The sequence below is a fragment of the Rattus rattus genome, chromosome 3 (assembly GCF_011064425.1).
Source record: "Rattus rattus isolate New Zealand chromosome 3, Rrattus_CSIRO_v1, whole genome shotgun sequence".
Classification (NCBI taxonomy): domain Eukaryota; kingdom Metazoa; phylum Chordata; class Mammalia; order Rodentia; family Muridae; genus Rattus; species Rattus rattus.
In genome coordinates, this window is record NC_046156.1 from 192,234,937 (window position 1) to 192,260,500 (window position 25,564).

At 39.2% G+C, this 25,564-nt stretch overlaps 1 pseudogene; it reads right to left on the reverse strand.

Annotated features, from left to right (window-relative positions):
- LOC116896039 overlaps positions 1 to 25,564 on the reverse strand; it is a 65,300-nt pseudogene that overhangs the window by 10,487 nt on the left and 29,249 nt on the right.

The window sequence follows — 25,564 nt, forward strand, 5'->3', positions numbered from 1 at the left end:
AAAAATACCAATATTTGAGATCAATTAAACTACTCTCCTAATTATGTGTCAGGTTAAGCAGACTCTGACTAGTATTGCTTATCATATATATGCCTATCTGCTAACATTGATTTCATGTTCAGGGTCTAATATTGATCTCTCCCTGAAAATCATTTTTCTATCCCTTAATTCTATTTATAGTCAGGCTAAAAATCATTGTCTCATCATTGAACTTGCCCACATGCAAACAGGCCTTAGCATACTGTCCTGGTTAGTTTATTGTTAACTTGGCACAGACTACAGTCATCTGCAAAGTGGCGCCTCAATTGAAACTGGTCTGTGTGTGAGCCTGTAGGGCATTTTCTTGATTGATGATTGGTGTGTGAGGTCCAGCTTACTGTGGGTAATAACACCCGCCTGGGCTGATGGCCGAGTGCTAGAAGATGGCAGGCTAAGTAAGCCGGGAGGAGCAAGTCAGTTAGCAGTATTCCTCTATAGCTTGCCTCCAGGTTCCTACTGAGAGTTCTTGCATAATTATGCCCTCAGGGATGAATGCACAATGAATGAACCAAGTTGCTTTTGGTCATGGTGCTTTTTATCATGGCAATTGGAACTCTAAGATACGTGTCAATTATAAGAATTATGGTGGAGCTGATCGGATTACCCAAGATACAATCCACAAACCACATGAAACTCAAGAAGAAGGATGACCAAAGTGTGGATGATTCAGTCCTTCTTAAGAGAGGGAACAAAAATATTCATAGGAGGAGCTATGGAGACAAAGTTTGGAGCAGAGACTGAAGGAATGGCCATTCAGAGCCTGCCCCACCTGGGGATCCAGCCCATACAAATACAGTCACCAAACCCAGACAATATTGCTGATGCCAAGAAGTTCATGCTGACAGGAGCCTGATACAGCTGTCTCCTGAGAGGCTCTGCCAGAGCATGACAAATACAGAGACGGGGATGCTTGCAGCCAACCAGTGAACTGAGAACTAGGTCTCCATTGGAGGAGTTAGAGAAAGGATTGAAGGAGCTGAAGGGGTTTGCAACCCCATAAGAACAACAATACCAACCAACCAGAGCTCCAAGGGACTAAACCACCATCCAGGACCCAGGGCTCCAGCTGCATATGTAGCAGAGGATGGCTTTGTTGGGCACCAATAGGAGGAGAGGTCTTTGGACCTGCCAAGGCTGGACCCCCCGAGTGTCAGGGCAAGGAGGCGGGAAGGGGTGGGTGGATGGGTGGGGAACACCCTCATAAAAGAAGAGAGAGATGGGATAGGGGCGATATGGACAGGAAAGCAGGGAAGGGGATGCCATTTGACATGTAAATAAAACAATATCTAAGAAACAAAAAGGAAAAGGAAAGAAAGAATGAAATATGGTGGAGCGGAAGACAATTTTTGGGTAAATCCACTTGCCTTGAATTGAGAAAGAAAACACTGGAGGAAGAAGGGGGCATTGTTAGGATGAAGCTCAGTAAAAAGTTACATCAATTGTTTTTCAATAGTGATAATCATATCTTATTAATGTTATTTAGCTTAAAATTTTATTTCTGCATCAATAAATAAAACTGTAGTATTTAGCATGTCCTATATGATGTTTAAAAGTAAATGCACTTGGGAGAATATACAAATTAACATGTGTCACCTCACATAGTTGCTATGTATTAAGCACACTGAACTTTCATCGTTTTTTAAGAATACAATGTATCCTAATTAACTGTAATCATCATGCTGTATAATAAATCTCTGGAACTATTTCTCCTACCAACTATAATTTTATATCCCTGGACTAATATTTCTGCACTCCAGCTCTGACAATCTCCATTCTACTCTATAAATAAAATAAGATTTTGAGGCTCCATCTGTAAGAACATGTAAGTCAGTAAGATTTTTTTTTAAGACAACTTTTACAAAAGGGTAAAGAGAGAGATTTATCTGAGGAAGAGACAGACGAATGGCCAGTAAGTACACGAACTGACCATCGACAACCATCAGAGAGATACTAAGCAGCATCCCAAGTCCCTGCTTCCTGTTAACTGGGACAGGTAATGGGGAAGGTAACAAGTGTTGGCAGGGAAGTAGAGACACTGAAGTCTCTAGGTGACATCCTGCTGGGACAATGTTAAAGCAGTGCAGTCACTTTGGAGAACAACCTGTCAGGTTCCATATGACTCAGCACTTCAAATCCGACATGTACCGTGTGCCTGAGCACCCAACCAGCCCTGCTCACGTGTTTTCACAGCAGCAGTGTTTGTGATGGTAGCAAAACTGGAAACACTGGAAGTGTCCGTGATGAGAGATGGGTGAACGTGTTACTCTCCACACGTGGAGCGCTGCTCGGCAATGAATACTGCTGTGTACTACAACACGGATGAACCTTGAGAACGTGCTCGGTGGGAGAAGCTTAAAGGAGTCGCATCTCTCGGGATTGGCTCCTATAACTGACCTACCAGGTAACCAGGGAGATTAAAGGAGACTATGCTTTCCTAGAGCTGAGGCTTGGGAGGAAAGTGAAAGTGACCGACCTGCGATGAACAATTCCTTTGCAGAGTGATGAGATGTTCTTGAATGGACTCTGACAATAACCGCACAACTCCGAAAAAGATAGGGAACAGCTGTACAGATTAAGTGGATGGATCATATAACGTGTTGATGTCTCTATACATATCGAACCTAATTTGATATAGTAATTTATCAAATTGAAAGCATAAAGTGTTTCTCTGACTTCTCTCCAGAAGATTTCTTTCATATTTTCTCAGCTTATATTTCTTGCCACTGTGGTACCCTAGGTGTAATACGACAATACCTAGATTATAATATTCTCAGAGACCTGCTTTAAGGCTATAACACAAGGGAGAAGCACCCATGCATCTAAGTCTACTCCCTCAGGCTCCCTCATCTAACAGAATTCTAGTGAGATCTGGGAATGAAAGCTAAACGGCAAAGTGGTGCTTTACTTTTCAAACAATCTGAAAGAAGTAAAAGAAAAACTGGGTTTAGGTGCTTAAATACTGAAATTCAGTAGTACATAAATATACTTGCATATAACTAAAAATAATGCTGATTTTTAATGATGGCTTACATTTTACATACCAGTATTCTGTCACTCTCAAAAACTGTTTAGTAAAAATAAGAATGAGAGATCTTTTAAACTATACTTACATATTAACATTGACACTTTACGGCTTTTTAAATTTAAATTGTAAAATGTTAAGCTGTTTTTAAGTTTGTCTTTGTACAGTCCCATGTTAAAGTTAAGACCATCGTGTAGTCACAGCCTATGAACATACCTCCCATCCGGAGCGGGGCACTTGTAAACCCCATTTTCAAGCGCTTCGGGCAGCTGCACGCCCATTGCTCTGATAACTAAGACTGGGTCCACTGTGGGGAGTGTGGCCTAAAGATCGTGCAGTGAAATTCTCTGGTGGGTGTATTCTGTCAGATCTGAGAGTGCCTACAGTGATTCAAAGAGAGGAAAACGTTTTAAGTTTTCTCCATCTGGCAGTACTTGGATGACTCAATGTTACATTTAAACTCAAACTCTTACATCCCTAGGACAAAAGGCCCCGATCTGGTTTCTAATGTCTTGTCTCCCATTTACCTCCAGTTTAATCTTACATGTGACATATTCATTAGAAGATCTGATTTCATGTTAGCTACCATGCTCTTCTTAACTAAAAGTTGTAATATTAACAACCGAAAAGTCACTGCCCTCTCTCCCTCTGTCCACAGAACCAGGCCTATGATTTACAGAACAGAGATCTTCACAGGAAGCAACTACAAAAAGTTTCACTCTTGGGAAATGTTTCCTAAACCACTCATGTGTAAAGTTAAGACCATTTGTATCATCCACGAAAAACGGAATTCTAAGAAGTTTATCGTTCGGATGTTAAGTGGGGTTACACTGTAAACTTTGGGGAGCAGAAGGCAGAAGCTGAAATGTCATCAAACTCAATGCCTGCTACACACCAGGCCAGAATTCTTCCACTGAGCTCCAGCTCCACCCTATTCTAAACTGTGGAAAATCGAGACCCAGTGTCTGTAGTTAGATAATGCCTAAGGCTCTGTTACAGCACATAAACTAAAGTTGTTTATAGAAGATTGTTTTTAACTTTCTATAGACTCTTAAAGTCTTAAAACTCTTAAGTCTACCAACTTCAGACAAAAATGGAGAGGCCAAGAGCAGGCCCCTGTCAGTCCAGTAGAAAACCCTTATGGTTTCCTTATTAAAGAGGTAGGAAGGCAGGACTGGTCAAAAGCAGAAACTTCCAGTGAAAGACTTGGATCTATTGCCTTTCGTTTAGTCCAAGTGTATCAGCACAACAGATTTAAGACACATGAGTGACAGGTGATTTCTTCGGAGAAATTACACTGACAAACTGAACTCCGGAATCTGGTGCCAAATACCCAATCATGACGGGAAATGGGTAGCTGAACTCATGAAATTAATAAAGTTTCTAAGTAGGACTTTATAAATCTTAAAAATGCCTACTATTACTACAAGTTCTGGAAACCTGGTTTTGGTCATTTTATGTCCTCTTTAATACCGAAATCCCCTGAGTTAAGGAGTACCACGTCAGCACATGTGGCCTCTACCATCGAATCTGTCACCAGATTCCCAGGGTTGCTCTCACATCTTCTTATGGTAATTTCACGCCCATAAATAAAATGAGTGGATGTGTAAATTTAAAAAGAGAGAAAACTATCACAAATGAATTGTGACTGAAGATGCCGTCAATCACAGGCAATTCATGACGATGTCTACAATGCTGACAAACTATCCACAACCCACATGTCGCTCTGCAACACAATCCTTGCCCACCTGTGTGTTTTGAGTAAAATCTCTTACTATTGCTTTGACACATGAATCTTCTTCCAAATAGCTCAGAATGTCCACTTTCTCAAATGCATACTGGAAAGACGCACCAAACAGTCGTATAGTATATCTATTTTTGTCAGATTTTTAACATCAGATCCACTTTTGACAATCCAAGTCTCATTCACTTTCCTGATTCCATACTCGTGGTCATGGCTTCCCAGAATCAAATTGAGCCCTTCCGCGCAGTCGGCAAGTCTTGTGTCATATTCCCACTTCATGTGGGTCATCGCAATCACAAGATCGGCTCCGTCTGCTCTGAGCTCCTCTGCCAGATCATTAGTGGCTTCCACGTGATCTTTATAGTTTACCTTGGCCTCATTAACCGTGGCCACAGTATTGAGCCAGTCCCATTGAGCCAATCTTCCGATCCTTCCGATTGGCTGTCTTTCTGACTGCGCCATGTTCAAGAGGTTCAGATGGGAATCTGTCATGGACGTCACTGAGGAACCATGTAAAGTACATTTGTTCCATAGTCTCCCAAAATGTCAATGCCAAAATCAAACGCATGGTTTCCTAAAATTGAAGATAAATGACATGAAAAGTTAGGTTTAAATCACAAGAATGTTTTTCCAGTCCCAGCTTCCAGTAAGTGCAAGACTATAAGTTAGGAGCAAGCATTTTTAACACGTGTCTGGTTAATTAGCCCAGCTTTCACTTAGCAAACACTGTGGTTTTTAGAGGCCTTCAGCTATGTCTCTTTGCAATCCAGAAAGCACTGTAGTCCCAAATAAAATATTAAGGAGTTTGGAAAAGAAGCCTTGCAATGCAGGGAAATGCAATGGTATGACCAACAACTGGTCGAAAATACCCTAATTTAAACTTATGTTTAGTGCATGTGATCATGCAGACATACTTCATAAAAATATTCAGATTTTTTTATTCCCAACTGAAAATTTGGTAAGATGCAATCACACTATGATAGGAGGAAAGTCCTGGTATATCTCTACTGTATTTATAAGAACTATATTTGTCACAAGAGTAAATAAGTGGTCATTAGGAAAATCAAAGACAGAATCGGTGGTACAAGCCTTCAGTCCAGCTTTTTGGGAGACTGAGTAAGGAGAATCACAAGTTCAAAGCCTGTGTTAAGAACTAAGTTCACGACCGGTTGGTCAATTTAATAATTCCTGTCTCTGAAAGTGAAAAGCAAGCTGGATACAGCACAGCCGTACAGCACTTACTCAGCACACAGAAGGACTCCTCAGGGAGTCCTTAGACACCAGTGACTTCTTAGGGAGTGACCGGGAGTAACTACTGTACTGGACCCCTTCCTAAGTGAAAGTTCAAGTAAGGTAAAAATTCTCCACGAATTTACATTTCACTGTTGCGTATTTAAAAGCACCAGATTTGCATAAAGCAGGGTATTTTAAGAATACAGTAAAATATTTATAGCATTTTTTAATTAATCAATATGATACATGCAATCAACATTTCAGTGGAACATTAAGATGTAGGCTGGCAGGTTTCCTCTGAAAAGACATTGAGCGGTTATGACACCTTACCTATCCCTTAGAAAATCACAGGCCAAGGAGAATTTCCTTCCCTTTTTATAATTAGCTGAAGGTTTCGGGCACTGGCATATCTACTTTGCTGGAATTCTCATATATAAGGAAGATGTTCAGATTTTTTTAATCGAAAAATCCCAAATGCTCCCAGATCTTAAATTTTTGGAGGACCACAAATGAGTAAGTGATTCCATACGAGATGGCATGTAACGGGTCACTTAAAAATAAAGAGAGGCAAAGCATTGCATTGAACTTCCAACTATTAATCAAGAAAAAATACAATGTAAATGATTTGGGTTTGGACTTGCATTCCATTTCCAAGGTAAATTATTATTAAATTAATAATGATTTAATAAATTAACATTAAAAATCTCTGAGATCCAAATCACTTCTTGTCTGAAGCATTTTGAATATGAAATGTTTGGCCTGTATTAGCTAAATAACCAGTTATATTTTCCTCCAGTAACATTCTTGATGCCCACAAGTCTTATGAAGTTATGACAATAAAAATAAGCTTTTATAACAAGGTTATAATATAGACAATCTACAGAAATCATTTTTTATGAACTAAGATGAACAGGAAATTGGGACTTAAAACAATATGCCATTTACGCTGGTACCTCTCCAAACAAAATACTTAGGAATAAATCTAACAAAATGCATAGATATACATGTGTGTTTGTTCATAAGCTTCACTCCACTAAAACTGAACATTTCTGCTACTAAAAGACACTGTCAAAAGAAGGAAAAGGCAAAACAATAAATGGAGAGAGGGAGCTGAAGGGGTCGGCAACCCCATAGGAAGAACAACAATGTCAGCCAACCAGACCACCCAGAGCTCCCAGGGACTAAACCACTAACCACAGAGTACACATGGAGAGACCCATGACTCCAGTCGCACATGATAGCACTGGAGAAGTCCGTGGTCCTGTGAAGGCTTGTTTTCCCCATGTAGGGAAATGCCAGGGTGTTGAGTTGGGAGTGAATGGGTGGGAGGGAGAGCATCCTCATAGAAGCAGGGGGAAGAGAATGGGAGAGGGGGTAACTGGGAAAGGGGATAACATTTGAAATGTAAATACATAAAATATCAAATAAAAAATTAAATTTAAGAAAAAGGAAAGAAAATATACCCATGGACACACACATACAAACACACACACACACACACACACACACACACACACACACACACACACACACACAGAATACATTTTATGAAAGAAATCAAAAATGAAATAAATAGAAAGATATCGTGTGTTGATGGACAAAAGGCTCAGTATTTCCCATGTTAATTCTTCCCAACTGTTGTACAGATCCAATGCCCTCCTAACCAAGATCTCTACTTAAAGAACGTCATTCCGTGAGTATTAGCAAACTGGTTCTAATGTTTACATGGAGAGCCAGAATACAAAGCACAATGTTGATGGAAAGGAAAAATAAACAAGGGCTGATGGTTATGTAACTTGAAGACTTACTAAAATCGATGGTGCTCACGACAGGGTGTCAGCAATGAAAGTAATAGATAAGTAAACCCATCAAATCAGTCATCAGCAGGATGGAGAGCTCTCGGAAAGATCCACATAACTACAAAGATTGATCTTTTACCAAGGAGTATAGACAATCCAGTGGAGAAGGATTATTTCCTTTGATCTGTATTCAAAGTTGTTTTAACTCCATAGGCACATTTTTTTAAAAAATGAATCTAGAAAGATTAGCCAATATTGGTGACTTCTGGACTGGACTGAGAGACCCTGGCAAGCTACGTAAGAGAGAGGCTACCCCATTCTTAAAGAATTCCATATGTCTTATAAAATAATTTTAATATCTTGTAATCATAAAGGTAATACCATGTAAACTGCTACTATGATTAGCATTATGGCCATCCTGACTGCCTTCAGAATCATTTAGGAAATGCTTAGACATGGCTCTGGGCACGTCTGTAAGGCTGTGTCTAGAAATAATTAACTAAGGGGAAGACACACCTTAAACTGACTGCCTGAGTGGGGTAAAAAGGCAAAGTCCTCAGGGTCCCCTTTCTCTTCATCCTGATCCATCTAGATGCAAACAAATGTCTCAGTTGCTACAGAGCTGCCCAACGCCATGCTTTTCTACCATGGTGGACTACTTCCTCTCAACTGCAAGCCAAGGTCAATTCTCCATGTCTTACATTGCTGCTTGTCAAGTGTTTGGTCACAGCCACAAGAAAAGTAACTAAGACATCATTAACAGATCTAACAGCTGTGGAGCACCCTGTCTGTATCCCGAACTGTTTTTGGTCTTAAACATACAATAGATAGGAAGGAGACAAAGCCTTTGGGTCCTCGTAGAATGGTGAGAGACAAAGAGTAAGTGAAGCGCATCCTCACATCTATTCAAATGGCTACCAAGACGTGGGGAAGAGGAATCCCCAAGGGCTGTCAGTGATCGTGTGAATTAGCGCTCATTATAGAAAACAGTAAGAAAACTAAAAATAGAACAATTGTAAGACCTAGCAATTTCAACTCTGAGAATTCATCCGAAGAAGCTAAAATAAAGATGTGACAGGGATATTGGTTCTCCCAAGTTCATGCAGTCGAAATGCCAAAGATTTGGAGTCTGTCTCTGTGTCCACCAGAGGAAAAAACCTGTTTTGTAAATGTATGTATGCATAACAGACTATTGTTCATCCTCTAGAAAGGATGAGATCTGTGATTCCATAAGCATGAGGGACTGGAAGGACAGTCTAAGTAAGATAGCACACTACCGAAAGACTACGCATACACTTACTTATATGTGGGACACTTTAAAGAGGTGACTCTATCTAAGCAATGAGTACAATGATGGCTATACCAGAGGCTGGGGCAGGGACAATCTATAGAACAGGGAGTTCTCACAAAGAGAGGAGAGGCGGAGGGGGAGGGGGAGATGGAGGGAGAGGGGGATGGGTAAGGAGAAGAGAGGGGGAGAGGAGAGAGGGAGGGGGAGGCGGAGGGAGAAGAAGGAGAGGAGGGGAGGGAGAAGAAGGAGAGGAGAGGAGGGGGAGGGGAGGAGAGATAGGGAGGGGGAGGGGAGGGGGGAGAACCAAGTTCCAACAGAGCATGAGCTGTGCCACATGTTTATACTAGTCCACAGCAATGTGACAGCTCAAAGTGACTATCGGGACATCTCAAATGTCACCAGAGTACTGCATGAAATGAGGAATATGTCAGCTCATTGTAAGTTTTCACTCTACACTCTATATTTACACGACATTGTGCATTTAGATTTACTTATAACAGCACGTTATACTCATGTCTGCAAGCAATTATCACACCAATTTAAATGCTAATTTAAAAAGTAAAGTTAATAAAATACATACAGTAATTTTTATTTAAAATACGCACTATTGAAACTTAGTTTTAATGACAAGAACAGTAAAACTAAGGAAGATCAGATTTAGCATTCAATTGTTTTATATCTAATTTGTACCTCAGACTTCTAGTGCAGCTGAAGGCCAGTACAGCCGTAGACCAGAAGATCAGTATAGATACAAAGTCAGACATCATAAGCTCACATAAATCATGACTATGACTTCAGCCGCATTTTTAAAAGCTGAGAAACTGCTTTTACTTATTTATTTTGTTTTGCTTACTTTTATTTATATGGGTTTTAAATTTTTATTTATGTAGGCATATAGGTATGTTTGTATCATGAACTCCAGGAGAGGGTGCATGACATCTGAGCTGGAGTTACGAGCTTGCTACATAGGTGCTGGGATTTGAACACTAGTTCTCATATTTGTGCAAAAAAAAGGTTCAGCAGCTAAGCCATCTCTCCTTTTAAAAGATATTTCTGATAAGCTGACCAGACTCCAAAACATATGATCACTTGCATTTGTACCTGGGAAGTACAAATGCCTCTGTGCCTAACCCCAGTCATTAAAAACCAGGCGTACACATAGCTGGAACAAAAGGAGAGCAAGAGCCAAGCCAGCTCTGGAAAAGCCTGATAGAAGAACAGACAAAGCACACAATATCACTGGCACATGCTAAGATACATGCTACTAATTCCCCAGAAAACTCAGTTTTTTGGGTACTCACAGCCCATAAAACAGGTCCAATCCCAACTCTCCATCTTACGTTTATCCCAAGTTGCACTAACAAACACAGCCAGACAAAAGAAGAAAGAGTCTCTGTTTTTCCCTTTTATTGAAAACAGTTTCTTTTCCTGTACAATATATCCTAATCATAGGTTCCCCTCCCTCTATACCTCCAAGTTCCTCCCCACCTCCCCACCACTCCCATCCAAACCCTCCTTTTCTGTCTCTCATTAAAAAGGAAGAGACTTCCAAGTGACGACAACCAAACATGACACACAATAAAATAAGTCAAGACATGGAAATTGAAAATGGACATGGAAACCCAAGAGGAGGAGGAAGTCTCAAGAGCACACACGAGTCAGAGACCCACCTGTAAGACTCAGGGGTCTCATAAAAACACTAATCTGATAGCTGTAATATACACTCAGAGGACCCATGCAGACCCTGTGCCTGCTGCTTCAGTCTCTGTGAGCTCACACATATCTTGGTTAGTTGATCCAGAGGGCCGTGCTCATGTCCTTCATGACCAACAGACAGAAGAGTCTTAAAAGCAGCAAAACCTCCCAGTCTAGGAACAGCAGTTCACAGTAGACACAAACTAGTAATGTAATTTTGTCTTTTGGGATTATGCTTCCACCATCTCCCCCTTGCCTTTCCTCCTTCCAAACCCTCTTATGTACTCTCCCCTGGCTCTCTTTCAAATTCATGGTCTCGTTCTTATTAGAGTGTGTGTGTGTGTGTGTGTGTGTGTGTGTGTGTGTGTGTGTGTGTGTGTGTGTGTGAGAGAGAGAGAGAGAGAGAGAGAGAGAGAGAGATGTTCCTAAATGTATAATTACAGCCTGCTTCATTTCAACAAAATAAACTGATGTTTTTTTTCAGGGTGTAGGTAAGATGGTGATGAAACATGAAGAAATGAAAGAAACAATGGCTGCGTTCATATTTGTTTAGACAGACAACAGTCTGTCTTGGACAAAACCCAAACAAGCGAAGAGTATTGAGGAGTGTGGGAACTAACAGAAAAGAAACGCTTTGCTCGCAGTGAAATGTCTTGTTACTAAGTCTGATGACTTTATCGCATGAGCATGTATTTATGAATATCATGATCTTAGGACAGGGCATTTTAATGAGTTGGTCTGCCCTGCACCACTGGTAGGCTCCTCCCCAGCTCCACTCTCTTTCTCTACCCTGCTCTAGTTCTGGATATTCCAAGTTCAATGGACTCCATTAGCTGGCTCCTTCTGCTTGCTTCCTATTGGACTAAACCAATTAGATACAGGCAGGAAGTGAGAGAACAGGTTGGAATACAGAGTAAGGTCAAGGTAGTTAGTACTCGGATTTCTCCTTCCTTCGAGGTCACTATAGAATGACTGTGTGCTATACTGAAAACCGTTAATCTATCCCACCAGCTGACCTTCCCAAGGAACTCATCCCTTCCCTTTTCAGGCCTCATGACACTAGGCTCAATAATAATGTTAACAGGAATCGTATATAGCAGCACTGTGGTTTTAATATTTTCTATAATCACATTTTAAAAGAAATCGAGAAAACCAATTTATACTCTTTTCAATATCTTAAAATGCCAGTGTCTATATGAAGTTTACAGCGCACCTCAGGTTGAAGTCATCACGTTTTAAGTGGTCAAATCTTTCTTATCCCTCCCTTACATATTTTCTTCCTTCCTCTGAATCTTTAAAGTCCCTTTATACTGCCCCTAAATTTCTCACACGAATGTGTCATCTATTTTGTGTCAGAATAAAAACTCACGTGTTCAGGGGAATGATTTATATATAGAATGATCAAGAAAAACTACAGAGTGGTATAGTCAAAACATGATCTCATCCACATGAAAAAATGAAGCTGGAAAGAAATACTGCATGCGAAGCTAAATGACGATGTCCTACTTAGATTTCATTGTCACCTTGTCACAGCCTAATTTCCCCTACAAAAAGAATGTGAAAGTCTCAACAGGGGGATTGCAGAGATCAGATTGGCTGGGAAGTGGGATTATGGAGAACTGACTTGGTTGTTAGATAATATGGCAGGGTCTAGCCCACTGTGGGAAGCACCATAAGGGTTATATAAGGAAGCGAGCTAAGTATGAGTCTATGAGAGGACAACATAAGTGCTGATGTCCTATATGATTTGTTCTTTTACCAGGTGGCCTTGTCATCCGATCCATTCTCAAGATAAATATTCCTAAGATCTAAAATGTCCTAACACCCTTGGTCGACAACCTCTCCACACTCCCAGTTTTACTATAAAAATGAAGAAGAAGAAGAAGAAGAAGAAGAAGAAGAAGAAGAAGAAGAAGAAGAAGAAGAAGAAGAAGAAGAAGAAGAAGAAGAAGAAGAAGAAGAATAGAACCACCTAAATATATAATAGTAAATCTGTTAAATAAAGCAATGTCCAATAAATGGAACACTTTGCAACTACCAATGTAACAAAAATAAAATCTCATTCAGAGCAATGTGAATGATCTCGGTGACCTTGAACAGTACATTTAAATGGTAAAAAGATAAATTTTATTATGTTTATTTAACCATAATAAGAAGACACGAGAAGATGCTCGCAATGCACTTTTCGCTTTTTAAAGTAAAATATCAGCAGTGTGACACACCAGGAGCTGGGAGATGCTCAAAAGCTGAGAACTGATACTTTCATCCATTCGCTGTATAAAATCTAGAAACACTCACATGTCTTCCACCATCCAAACATACAAATACAGCCACTGCCAGCTACAGCATCTCCCCTAAATAGGATGGTAGGTAAACAGATAGAAGCCTGTAAATCTCCACCCTCGTTGAAACTCTTTAATTACTTCAGCGTAAGCAACTAATGTCTAAAATATCACCAAAGTGACGCCCTCGCACTTTATTAACAGTGGGAGTGCCCTTTGTTTCCCTACCTAGGACCCGCTCACTTTAAGGATGAAACAGCTGAAATGCTTCCTGTGGGCCTGTGTGCCAAGCTACTGTCTTCTTCGGCCTTCAGAGAAGCTCTGTGAGGGGGCCTCATTATTTCCCAATGTATATCAAAAGACAACCGAGAGACCAGTCACTTTATTTTGTTATTTGTTTGATATATTGTTCTGCTGTAGTTTTTAGTTTGGGGTTTTCTAGGGGAGAGAGGGAAATAGGGACTGAATTCATAACCCAGGACAGCTAGGAACTCACTATGTAGCCCAAACTGGCTTCTAACTAAAGGAATCCTCCTGCCTCAACCCACTGAGGGCTGGGATTACAGGAGTTCAGCACAGCAACCTCTTTCATTTTCATCGCTCAGTGACAGTGTGGTGACCCACGATCCAGACCCAGGCCCAGTTGGCTTCAAAGCAACGGTCTTACTCTAGTGACGTCTCACTTTCAGACAGGCATAACTGAAAACCACCACAGAAACACAAATTTTGGTTGAGTAGAAGTTTTCAAGTTCATCGTGCAATCCTGATAGTTGCTTCTGAGTACTGTAACCCGATAAATAGGATTATTTAGCTGTTATTGTTTGACATCAAATAACCGAGTCTTATGTAAATTGTTTTTAAACCTCAAATAGTAAAAAAAGTATTACTTACCAAAAACTGTAAAACATACTCCCAATTCATTTAATATAGAAATCATAGGCTTCCCTTTTGTTATCGTACTTAAGGCAGAAGGATTTAAGCAGTCGCCGCTGAAAATCAAGAATGGATTCAGGATACTGAATCTTTTCACAGCTGTTGCAAATCTCAGAGAACAATGACCTATGTTATCATTGAATGCCTTTATGAAACGCAAAAGCAATGTCTCAAATAGCAACATGACTTTTTCTTAAAATCGGCACAGCAAAAATATGAAGATCTCGAAAGATGTTTTTAATAAGATTGTTTCTCAGAGCCAAGATATCTCAGTAGCACGTTTGCATTCTGGAAAAGACAAGCCAAGCTCCCCCACGAAAAGAACCCACTTAAATTAAAAATGTATTATGCCTCAAGAGATATCCTTAAAATACAATGTGAAATTATTTTAAAGAAAGCACTTTAAAACATGTCAGAATATTGAAACCATTCCACAAAATGCATATTACAAGTTATGTCCCCATGAGCATCGAGAAAGGCGTGTGTGCAGGCTGGACCTAGGCCTCCCCACACATATGTAACAGATGTGCAGCTTGGCCTTCATGTGGCTCTGGAACAACTGGAGCAGGGGCTCTCCCAAAAGCTGTTCCCTGTCTGTGGGATATGTTCTTCTATCTGGGCTGCCTTGTCTGGCCTCAGTGGGCGAGGAAGTGCCTATCCCCACAGAGACTTGATGCCAGGGTTGGGGGATACCCAAGTGGGCTCCCACCCTCTCAGAGGAGAAGGGAATAGGGAGAGGAGGGTTGAGGGGACAGTGATCAGGATGTACAGTAAATAAATAAAAAGAGAATAATTTAAAAAAGATAAAAGATGTGAGTGACGCTGAACTAGGTTGTCTTATATAAATTTTTTGCATCAAGTTTAATATAAGATAAGGCTTCTTTGTGGCCTTGTAACTAATGTCCCAATGTTAGGCAAATCCACTCAGTCCCAACAGTGTCTTCAGTTCTACTGTGCTCCCTTGATTTTCAGGGTGCAGCCCTCTCTCTCTGTCTCTCTCTGTCTCTCTCTCTCTCTCTCTGTCTCTCTCTGTCTCTCTCTCTCTCTCTGTCTCACTCTGTCTCTCTCTCCTTTGTCTCTCTCTCTCTCTCCTCTCCTCCTCTCTCTCCTCTCCTCCCTCCCCTCCCCCTCCCCTCCCCTCCCCCTCCCTCCTCTCCCTCCCCTCCCCTCCCCCCCTCCCCTCTTCTCTCTCCTTTCCTCTCCTTTGTTTTACCTAATTTGTATTGATTTCTTTTCCACTTTGGCCACTTGCTCTTTTCCTCTGCCACACTATTCTCTTCTTTTCTCTTTTACTTAACCATATTTTTTTCTTCATCCTTTACCTTGTCCCAGCTTTATTTCATTCACTTTGACCTAGTTAATCTCAACTTCATGGCCTATCTTATATTAATCTTGTGACTGTGCTTTCTATGGTTCTTGATGGTCTAGCGGTTGGTTCTGATTAGCTCTGTTTCTATTTCTGCTTTGCTTGAGCATTGCCATTATGGCTGTTTGTTTTCTCCTGGATGGTACTGAAAATTGAACCCTAGGGGGAAAGCTACCAGTAAAGGAGACTCTCAAATGACAGTGGAAGAGATAGCCATTCCAAGAGATGAACAAATTGCTATGTAAAATCACAAGAAGTAAGACAAATTGGAAACATTGTTCTTCCAAAAGTCCACAGCTCTTCAATTAACTGAATCCCAATGCAGAATAATGACTACTATGCCAAAGAATTCAAAATTATAGTTTTAAAAATGACAACTGAATTCAGTGACTATTTAAATAAACTAATAAAGTGAACAAGGCTAATTTTTTAAAGGAGATGAGAACATCAAGCTGGATGAGATACTCAACAACTCGCATAGGAAATTCAACAAAGACATGGAACAAAAATAGAAATCAGGACTGAGGATAAGGTTAGGGAGAAACACATGCAAATTTCTGGGACAGGATTCAGAGACCAAACCTACAAATATGTAATGTTAGAAAAGGTTATCAAAATAGAGAGTAAAGGCACAAAAGAACGTACTCGTGAAATCAGAGCAGAACCTTTTCCAACTCTAGGTAACCGAATGGACGTTCAAGTCCACAAGGAAAACAGGCAGGATTGGAATAGAAGCTTCCATGTGCTGTGATACCTGAGTGCCAAGAGTACAGAACAAAGAAATGATATTAAAAGCTTAAAACTGAAGTGCCGAGGTGCTTAAAAATTACACAAACCAATCAGAATTACAACAAGCCACCAAAAGAAACCATAAAGACCAAGAAAACCTGGGTGGTAGTATTTCAAACCCTGAAATATGACAACTACCAAAGTTACCGTATCAAAATCATCCGTTAATACAGAAGGAGAAATACAGTAATTCCACAATAAACATAAAGTAATCCAGGACACCTAAGCCAGGACTGCACAGCATTTCCAAAGAAATTCTAAATATATACAACCACAAAAGTTTGGGGCAGAATAAATCATGTAAAGAAGATAAATTAATAATAAATGGAAAGAATAAAATTATTAACAGTAAATTGCCAAATCTCTAAGATGAAAGGAAAAGTTACTACTTACCAAATTAAATATAAGCAGTCTTAACTCCCCAGTTAAGGTTCGGACCAGACAAATGAGTTTAAAGTAAGATACAATCATCTCTGGTTCACAAGAAATGCATTTCATAGGCAAAACAAAGAAACAGAATGAAAGTGAAAGGGTCTAATAAGAAATTCCAAAGCGTGCAATCTAAAAGCAACTAAGGGTGGGACCATTTAATCAGGCAAAATAGACTGTAAGCCAGAGTTACTCAAGAGGAATAAATAAGGTCACTACTTACTAGTAAATAAAGCAATGCATCAAGAATATGCAACAATTACAGATAATAGTCTCTGATTGTCGATATACCCTGTTTGATAAAATAAAAACTACTGGATATTAATGGAAAGATCCAGATACAGCAATCAATATCTACACTCATCAGTGGGTAAAGTGGGTAAAATGTTTGGGCATAAGCATAATGACCTCAGTTTGGTTCCCTAGCAACCAATGAAAGCCAGGCATGGTCATGTACATTCGTAAACACAGGCTGTACAGAAACAGGGTGATCTTGGGGGGTTGCTGGACAACTGGTCTGAAAGAAAGGACAGCTCATTATCTAGTGAGAGACTCTGTATCAAGAAAATAAGGTGGTGAGTGACCAAAAAATGATACCAACTATACCTCTGGCATGCATGGGTGCATACACCACAAATACATGTGAAAACATGAATGCAACACGCATGTAATGTGTTAAAAGTAAAATTGAGAGTTTCACAGGTAAAACAGCATCGCAAATCAAATGGACAAAACAGGGATCTACAGAACCTTCTAACCATTTCAGGCTTTTATCAGAAGCCCATGAAACTATCTAAAACACTACCATTTTATGCCATAAAGCAAGACTTATGAAACACGAAAATATAAAAAATGGTATCAGATAAGATTACAATGGGATCAAATTACAAGTCAATAGCAAGAAAAGCTAAAAACGCTGCACTGAGTGATGCTCTTTTGAATGACCAAAAGGTCCTTGGAGTTCTCAAGAATACGAGGATTGGTAAGAAAAGTTGGTTCACTTTTTTGGATATTATTTATTTACATTTCAAATGTTATTCCCTTTCCCAGTTTCCTGTCCATAAGCCCCCTACCACTTCCCCTTCTACTATAAGGGTGTTCCCCCTCCCAAACCAGCCATACTCCCTGATTCCCCACCCTGATATTCCCTTAAACTGGGGGGTCCAGCCATGGCAGGAACAAGGGCTTCTCCTCCCTTTGGTGCCCAAAAAGGCCATCCTCTGCTACATTTGCAGCTGGAGTCAGGGATCTGTCCAGGTGTATTCTTTAGGTAGTGGTTTAATCCCTGGAAGGTCTGGTTGGGTGGTATTATTGTTCTTATACGGTTGCAAGCCCCTTCACCTCCTTCAATTCATTCTCTAACTCCTCCAATACGGATCCCATTCTCAGTTCAATGGTTTGCTGCTAGCGTTTGCCTCAGTATTGTTACACTCTGACTGAAACTCTCAGGACACTGCTATATTAGGCTCCTGTCAGCATGTACTTCTTGGCTTCATCAATCTTATCTAGTCTTGGTGGCTGAATGTATATGGGATGGATCTCCAGGTGGGGCAGGCTCTGAATGGCCATTCCTTCAGTCTCTGCTCCAAACTTTGTCTCCATATCCCCTCTACGAATACTTTTGTTCCCCCTTTAAAGAAGGAGTGAAACATCCCCACTTTGATTGTCCTTCTTGAACTTCATGTGGTCTGTGAATTATATGTTGGGTAATTATAGCTTTTGGGCTAATATCCACTTATCAATGAGTGCATACCATGTGTGTTTTTCTGTGAATGGGTTACCTCACTCAGGATGACATTTTCTAGTTCAATACATTTGCCTATGAACTTCATGAAGGCATTGTTTTTGATAACTGAGTAGTGCTCCATTGTGTAAATGTACCACCTTTTCTGTATCCATTCCTCTGTTGAAGGGCATCAGGGTTCTTTCCAGCTTCTGGCTATTTATAAATAAGACTGCTATGAACATAGTGGAGCATGTGTCTTTGTTATATGTTGGAGCATCATTTGGGTATATGCCCAAGAGAGGTATAGCTGGGTCTTCAGGGTAGTGCAATGTCCAATTTTCTGAGAGGGGTCATACCATCTTGCAATCCCACCAAAAATGGAGGAATGTTCCTCTTTCTCCACATCCTCACCAGCATCTGTTGTCACCTGAGTTTTCTGACTGGTGTGAGGTGGAATCTCAGGATTGTTTTGATTTGCATTTCCCTGATAACTAAGGATATTGAACATTTATTCAGGTGCTTCTCAGCCATTTGATATTCCTCAGCTGAGAATTCTTCATTTAGCTCTGTACCCCATTTTTAATAGGGTTATTTGGCTCTCTGGAGTCTAACTTCTCGAGTTCTTTGTTTACATTGGATATAAGCCTTCTAACAGATGTAGGATTGGTAAAGATCTTTTCCCAATTTGTTAGTTGCCAGTTTGTCCTAATGACAGTGTCCTTTGCTTTACAGAAGCTTTGCAGTCTTATGAGGCTCCATTTGTCGATGCTTATTTTTAGAACATAAGCCATTGGTGTTTTGTGCAGGAAATTTTTCCTAGGACCCATGTGTTCGAGGCTCTTCCCAACTTTTTCTTCTATTAGTTTGAATGTATCTGGTTTGATGTGGAGGTCCTTGATCCACTTGGACTTAAGCTTTGTACAGGGTGATAAGCATGGATCGATCTGCATTCTTCTACATGCTGACCTCCAGTTGAACCAGCACCATTTGTTGAAAATGCTATCTTTTTCCATTGGATGGTTTTAGCTCCTTTGCCAAAGATCAAGTGACCATAGATATGTGGGTTCATTTCTGGGTCTTCAATTCTATTCCACTGGTCTATCTGCCTGTCTCTGTACCAATACCATGCAGTTTTTATCACTATTGCTCTGTAATACTGCTTGAGGTCAGGGATGGTGATTCCCCCAGAAGTTCTTTTATTGTTGAGAATAGTTTTTGCTATCCTGGGTTTTTTATTAGAAATGAATTGGCAAATTGCTCTTTCTAACTCTATAAAGAATTGAGTTGGGATTTTGATGGGGATCACATGGAATCTAGAGATTGCTTTCTGCAAGATGGCTAATTTTTCTATATTAGTACTGCCAATCCATGAGCGTAAGAGAATGTTCCATCTTCTGAGATCTTCTTCAATTGCTTTCTTCAGGGACTTGAAGTTCTTGTCATACAGATCTTTCACTTGTTTGGTCAGAGTCACACCAAGGTATTTTATGTTATTTGTAACTATTGTGAAGGGTGTCATTTCCCTAATTTCTTTCTTAACCTGTTTATCCTTTGACTAGAGGAAGACTACTGATTTGTTTGAGTTAATTTTATATCCAACAACTTTGCTGAAGTTATCAGGCTTAGTTCTCTGGTGGAACTTTTGGGGTCACTTAAGTATACTATCATATCATCTGCAAATAGTGATGTTTCGACTTCTCCCTTTCTAACTTGTATCCCTTTGATTTCTTTTTGTTGTCTGATTGATCTGGCTAGAACTTCAAGAACTATATTGAATAGTTAGGGAGAGAAAGTAGACAGTCTTGTCTAGTCCCTGATTTTAGTGGGATTGCTTCAAGTTTCTCTCCATTTAGTTTAATGTTGGCTACTGGTTTGATGTATATGGCTTTTACTATGTTTAGGTATGGGCCTTGAATTCCTGATCTTTCCAAGACTTTTATCGAGAAGGGTTGTAGAATTTTGTCGAATGATTTCTCAGCATCTAATGACATGATCATGTGTTTTTTTTTTCTTTGAGTTTGCTTACATAGTGGATTCCGTTGATGGATTTCTGTATATTGAACCATCTGTATACCTGGGATGAAGCCTACTAGATCATGATGGATGATTGTTTTGATGTGTTCTTGGATTCAGATTATAAGAAGTTTATTGTTTTTGTGTCGATATTCATAAGGGAAATTTTTCTGAAGTTCTCTTTGTTGGGTCTTTCTGTGGTTTAGATATAAGTGCGATTGTGGCTTCATAGAAGGAATTTGGTATTGTTCCTTCTGTTTCTGTTTTGTGGAATAGTTTGGACAGTATTAGTATGAGGTCTTCAGTGAAGGTCTGATAGAATTCTGCACTAAACCAATTTGGTCTTCGGTTTTCTTTGGTTAGGAGACGTTTAATAACTGCTTCTATTTCTTTAGGAGATATGCGACTGTTTAGATGGTTTATCTGATCCTGATTTAACTTTGGTACCTGTCTAGAAAATTGTCCATTTCATACAGATTTTCCAGTGTTGTTGAATATAGGCTTTTGCAATAGAATCTGATGATTTTTTTTAAATTTCCTCAGATTCTCTTGTTATGTCTCCCTTTTCATTTCTGATTTTGTTAACTTGGACACACTCTCTGTGCCCTCTGTTTAGTCTGGCTAAGGGTTTATCTATCTTGTTGATTTTCTCAAAGAAACAGCTCCTGGTTTTGTTGGTTCTTTGTATAGTCCTTTCTGTTTTTACTTGGTTGATTTCAGCCCTGAGTTTGATTACTTCCTCCCTTCTACTCCTCTTGGGTGTATTTACTTCTTTTTGTCCTAGAACTTTTAGGTGAGCTGTCAAGCTGCTAATGTATGCTCTTTCCAGTTTCTTTTTGGAGACACTCAGAGCTATGAGTTTTCCTCTTAGCACTGCTTTCATCATGTCCCATCAGTATATTGTGCCTTCATTTTCATTAAATTCTAAAAAGTCTTTAATTTCCTTATTTCTTCCTTGACCAAGTTATCATTGAGTAGAGCATTGTCCAACTTCCATGTATACGTGAGCTTTCTGTTATTTATGTTGTTATTGAAGGCCAGCCTTAGTCCTTAATGATCTGACAGGATACATGGGATTATTTCAATATTCTTGTATCTGTTGAGGCCTGTTTTGTGATCCATTATATGATCAATTTTGGAAAAAGGAGCATGAGGTGTAGGTATATTCCTTTGTTATAGGATGAAATGGTCTATAAATATCTGTTAAATCCATCTGGTTCATAAATTCTGTTAGTTTTTCTATTTCTCAGTTTAGTTTCTGTTTCTATGATCTGTCCACTGATGAGAGTGGGGTGTTGAAATCTCCCACTATTATTATGTGAGGTGCAATGTGTGCTTTGAGCTTTAGTAAGGTCTCTTTTATGAATGTAGGTGCCCTTGCATTTGGATATTCAGGATTGAGAGTTCATCTTGGTAGATATTTCCTTTGATGAATATGAAGTGTCCTACTTTATCTTTTTTGATAATTTTTGGTTCAAAGTCTATTTTATTCAATATTAGAATGGCTATTCCTGCTTGTTTTTTCAAGCTTTGTATTTGCTTGGAAAATTGTTTTCCAGCCTTTTATTCTAAGGTAGTGTCTGTCTTTGTCACTGAGGAATGCTTCTTATATGCAGCAAAATACTGGGTCCTCTTTCTGTACCCAGTCTATTAGTATATGTCTTTTTATTGGGGAATTGAGACCATTGATCTTAGGAGATATTAAGGAATAGTGATTGTTGTTTCCTTTGTTGTTGTTGTTGTTGTTGTTGTTGTTGTTGTTTTTAGAGGTGGAATTATGTTTGTGTGGCTCTCTTCTTTTGGTTTCATTGCAAGGAAATTATATTCTTGCTTTCTGTATGGTGTAGTTTCTCTATTTGGGTTGCAGTTTTCCATCTATTATCCTTTGTAGGGTTGGATTTGTAGAAAGTTATTATGTAAATTTTGTTTTGTCATGGAATATCTTGGTTTCTTCTTCTATGGTAATTGATAGTTTTGCTGGATATAGTAGCCTGGGCTAGCATTTGTGTTCTCTTAGGGTCTGTATGATATCTGCCCAGGATCTTCTGGTTTTCATAGTCTCTGGTGAGAAGTCTGGTGTAATTCTGATTGGTCTTCCTTTATTTGTTACTTGACCTTTTCCCCTTACTGCTTTTAATATTCTTTCTTTGTTTTTTGCATTTTGTGTTTTGACTATTATGTGATGGGAGGTATTTCTTTTCTGGTTCAATCTATTTGGAGTTCTGTAGGCTTCTTGTATGTTTATGAACAACTCTTTCTTTAAGTTAAGGAGGTTTTAGTTTTCTTCTATAAATTTGTTGAATATATTTACTGGCCCTTTAAGTTGAGAGTCTTCACTTTCTTCTATACCTATTATCCTTAGGTTTGATCTTCTCATTGTGTCCTGAATTTCCTGGAAGTTTTGGATTAGAAGCTTTTTGCATTTTGCATTTTCTTTGACGGTTCTTTCCCCAAGATTCTCTCTTTCATCTCTTATATTCTGTTGGTGATGCTTGTGTCTATGACTTCTGATCTCTTTCCTAGATTTTCTATCTCCAGAGTTATCTCCCTTTGTGCTTTCTTTATTGTTTCTATTTCCATCTTTAAATCCTGGAATGTTTTGTTCAATTCCTTCCCCTGTTTGGTTGTGTTTTCATGTAATTCTTTAAGGGATTTTTGTGTTTCCTCTTTAAGGGCTTCTACTTGTTTACCTGTGTTGTCCTGTATTGCTTTAAGGGAATTATTTATGTCCTTAAAGTCCTCTATCATTATCATGAGATGTGATTTTAAAACCAAATCTTGCTTTTCCAGTGTGTTTGGATATCCAATATTTGCTTTGGTGGGAAAACTGGGCTCTGATGATGCCAAGTAGTCTTGGCTTCGGTTGCTTAGGTTCCTGCACTTGCCTCTTCCCATCAGGTTGTCTGGTGTTAGCTTATCTTGCTGTCTCTGACAGTGGCTTGATCCTTCTGTAAGCCTGTGTGCCAGCACTCCTGTAGACCTGTTTTCTTTTAGCTGGATCTGGAACAGAGACCTGCTCCTGTGTTGTGTGTCCTGAGCCTCCAGGAGGGTCACTTGGAGAAGAAGAGTTGGTCTTGGTCTTACCTATGCTCTCAGGTGTGTCAGCGCTCCTGGCGACTGGCTTTTGGCTCTTGGTACAGGCAGAAACAGGAAGGATCCTGCCCTTTACTGCTCCAAGGTTCCTGTGCCGGGAGGGGACAGAGGGCACTAGGTGGGTTCCTGTTGGGTCAGGAACATAGGCAGAAGTAACTGTCTCCTTTGAGCTCTCAGGATTGTCCGCACTTCTGAGAGTCCAGCTCTCTCTCCTGCACAGGATTTGGGTACAGAGCAAGTTGGTTCTTTAAAAATAAAAAGAAAAGCCCTAGTAGAAACAGTGTAAAAGATCCAAATTAATAAAATCAGAGATGAAAGAGGTATATGAGATGAGATCACAACTGGATCAATTGATAAAGTCAGAGATACCACTGAAATACAAATATCATTAGGGACTGTGTTAAAACATAATTAATTGGAAACCCTACAAGAAATGTATAAAATCTTAGATATATATGACCCTCCAAAATCAACTAGACAGAAGCAGCACAGATATATTTATATTGAGCAATGAGACTCAAGGCAGTAATAAAGTTTATCTTAAAAAAGAAAAAAGGCAAGTCCAGGACTGGGTGGATAGACTGCAGAGTTCTATCAGACATTTAAAGAACAAACACCAAGGGCTCTTCAAATTCTTCTACAAAATAAAAAGTGAATGCTTGTAAGCCTATGAAACCCAGGTAATAAATATTACTTTCCAAGGCTAGTTCATCAACACATTAAAGAGATTATATATACCATGATCAAATTGCTTTCATACCTGAGATGCAAGAACAGTTCACAATATGCAAATCAGTTAATGTGACAAACACATAAATGAAACCATGAACAAAAAGCATATGCTCAAAATGCAGAAAAAGAAAAGGACCCACCATTGACAAAAACAGCACCCCTCATAACAAAGGCTCTGAGGAATTTAAAATTAGTGGGAGCATCTTCATAGAAGTAGGGGGGAGGAAGATGGGAGAGGGGAAATGGATAACATTTGAAATGTAAATACTTAAAATATTCAATAAAAATCCTATAAAATAGACAGGTAATGGCTATGTATGTCAATCCTATAGCCAAAATTATATTGAATGGATAAAAACTGAAAGTATTAGTTCTGAGATCCAGAATATGTACTTTCTCTTGTTCAATATAGTTATTGAATTCTTAGCTACAGCAATAAGACAAGAAAGTCAGCACACATTATTCCTCAAGCACACATTATACCTGCAAGCAAAACACACATACACATAAGATAAAAATAATAAAACCTCAAAAAAATTTAATCAAGCTGTGATGGCATGTGATTTTAATCTCTGTACTCAAGAAGCAGAAGCAGGATGATCTCTGTGAGTTCAATGCCAGCCTCGTCTAAACAAACTCTGTGCCAGTCAGGGATATATAGCAAGATAATTTCAATAAATCAATTTTTAAAAATAAACATAAAAGACCCAGGGACATCACTTAAAAAAGATATATTTATGATGCACTCAAGCTTCTGTCTTGCAGAAATCCAAAAGACAAATGTCAGCAAAAATAAAGCAGAAAGGAAAAAGATACAAGTAAAGACAAACGAGCTACATTTTCATTCACTGAGAAATTTACAAAGTTGATACACCCTAGCGAGATTGAGAAAAATATCATTATAAATAGCAAGATAAAAAGGAAGTAACACTACAGACCCTATATAAATAAGTACTCTTCTGATAAAACATTTGGGGAAAAAAAAGCAACATACCAAAACTGACACAAAGATATTTTTAAAATCTGACTTCTCTTATCACTATTAAAATAGCTGAATCATACTTTAGAACTTTTCAACAGAAACTTCCATCCTAGCTATCCCTTCAAAGATTTTTGAAGAAATAACGCTGTTCCTATACAAATTCTTTCAGAGAGGAGAAAAAGAGTGGCATCTTCCTATAAATATTATCTCACTGTTATCTTCACACCATAATTACAAATGTACAGGATAAATCTTAAGCTAAATTTTGACAAATTGAGTTAAGTGACATTTAAAAAGATTAAGACGTTCAACGGCAATCCTATCCTACAACTCTCTTTTTCAAATTATGCAGAAAAAACTTCAACATCTGGTCATAGTTTTGAAATTATATACAAG